Source organism: Rana temporaria, chromosome 4 (genome assembly GCF_905171775.1).
Source record: "Rana temporaria chromosome 4, aRanTem1.1, whole genome shotgun sequence".
In the NCBI taxonomy this organism is placed as follows: domain Eukaryota; kingdom Metazoa; phylum Chordata; class Amphibia; order Anura; family Ranidae; genus Rana; species Rana temporaria.
In genome coordinates this window covers 347,998,966-348,001,188 of record NC_053492.1, presented here as the reverse complement: position 1 = coordinate 348,001,188, position 2,223 = coordinate 347,998,966, and the positions used below count along the sequence as shown (strand labels likewise).

Genomic DNA, 2,223 nt, shown 5'->3' with positions numbered 1-2,223 from the left:
AGAGTGAGGAAAGGGGAAGGGAGGCATGCTTCCCTTTTAACAATGAAAACAAAAGAAGGAGGGGGATGGGAAGGGAAGGAAAAACACAAAACTAGGGATGATCAGAAAGGAAAAGACAAAGGAAAGAGGGAGAGGGAGGGAGGACAAGATACACAAGGAAAGCACTCACATTGGCCGCATCCGTAATGATAAGAATATAGAACAGTACCCCTTCAAGAAGAGTGGGCAAAATCGGACTTTGAGGCTCGTGGAAGTATAAAAAATATATATTTTATTACATAAATTTACAAAATGTACACTAACAATGGTATAATGGAATGCAACTGATAACAATCACAATACAACCATTCAGAACAAGAAAATAGTGAAAGAATCCTATTGAAGTCGCCTACGCGTTTCACAGTGGGGCTTCTTCAGGACGAAATGAACAGGATTATTGCTACTATGTAGCCATGATTTTCACAATCTGTGAATAATACACATCATATTAGTACAGCATAAAAAATGATAATGATGATATTTACATAAAAGAAAAAATTCCTAAAACATATATCTTTATCAATTGATTAAAACCAGCGAAAAAACACACAATTTTTTGCAATACATATGGGTTACAACATGTTGCTACATCACCTGATACACAGCGGTGGATATAATCATCCAGGAAGATTCCAATGATAGATGAAATATATACCGATGGTAGTAGATAGTACAAAAAATATGTTTAGAGATCGATGATCTGATAAAGAGGGGGAGGAAAAAAGCAATAAGCGCATATTTACGCTAACAATATATGTATAACCTTAAGCATTATAATATACGCCTATATATATATATGTCTACATGCGTATATATGTCCATGGAGAAAAAAGAGAAGTAAAGAAAATAAAATAAATTGCAAAGTCTTACATCCTATAATATATAATAGGGCAACAAGTAAACCATGTTGATTGGAAACATACCGCAGGTCCAGGCCAAATATGTCAATAATGACATGAGCAAATACACATTACAGTCCCCAGGCAAAAGAAGACGTGTCGGGGATAGAGATGCAGGTAAACGAATCCCTATTCAGAGTGGAAAGGCAACACATGGATGCAAAGAAAAAAGGAAGAAAATGAGAGAAGAAAGGGGGAGAAAAGGTAATAAATAAAATAAATATATTGGAAGTCCACGTCAGGCGGAGACGTATCTAAATATTAGACAATGTCTTTGAACCATTACATATAGCAAATGCCAGACATAAATACCTTAAAAATCCACTAGGGGACCTAAAGCTGGGGCAAAAGACAGCTCACAGAGGCAAACATAAGGCCATCCATCAATAAAGGAACAGCATCTCCCATGTAACAGAGATCGTCTTGCAAACACCTCTGTGGACATATAATAAACAGAGCACCGTTTTCAATAGACATCCAGGGGATATGAAAATGGATTAGGGAGATTAAGGGCGGTCAGCAGGTACTTACTGTGTGCATGTAGCGTCCGTGTATGCCCCAGGGTCACAGCCTGTGCTGAGTACACAGCTGATCTGTACAGCTGGGTTTAAATACACTGGGGAATTGCATGCTGGCTTGATGACATCATCAGCAAGTGCCGTATGAATACATTGTGCTCCCTGAGAGTAGGAAGGGCTTGATTGGACAGCCCAAGTGGGAGGCACCAGGAGGCCAGAACCAGCCCTGATTGGCCAGATCTCGCCATATAGATAGAATGTAAGAACTGAATACAGCAGCCCAAGTGGGAGGCGCCAAGGAAGTGCACGAATCCCTGATTGGCCGGGTATCGCCGTGTATACAGGGGGGCAGGGCATGTATAGTTAGTATCATAGATACAAGGCAGACACTGTGGGCGTAAAAAGAGGCGTGTCAGGGTGTAACATAGAAGTATAGGTAAAGCAGCAGGCGGCTAAATATTAAGGGACATTCTGAGTCCCAGCAGCAAAAAAAAAAAAAAAAAAAGGAAGGAACTGTCCACATGTCCCAGCACCATACAGATGGCCAAAAACAGGTCAACCAATGAAAAAACGAGACGACCGCTCAACACAATACCATTTGGTAGTGTGTTCCTAAAACCCTGGTGATAAGAAACCACTGCTACAGTAAATCATTTTCTGGTCAAATAATAAGAATAAAGGCCAGGAAAAGCAAAGCATCCCCTATTTAGCACAGTGATGCTTGCAAAAGCAATCCCATCAGCCCCACAACAACATAGCAGAGGGCA

General features: G+C 40.4%; 1 long non-coding RNA gene across 1 annotated transcript; it reads right to left on the bottom strand.

Moving 5' to 3' along the window:
- Nucleotides 1–383: 383 nt before the first annotated feature.
- Nucleotides 384–1,060, bottom strand: LOC120935419. The gene is made up of 3 exons (XR_005748471.1): nt 963–1,060; nt 634–739; nt 384–466 (listed from the first exon to the last, which is right to left on the bottom strand). It is a non-coding gene; the product is annotated as an uncharacterized LOC120935419 (long non-coding RNA).
- Nucleotides 1,061–2,223: the final 1,163 nt, after the last annotated feature.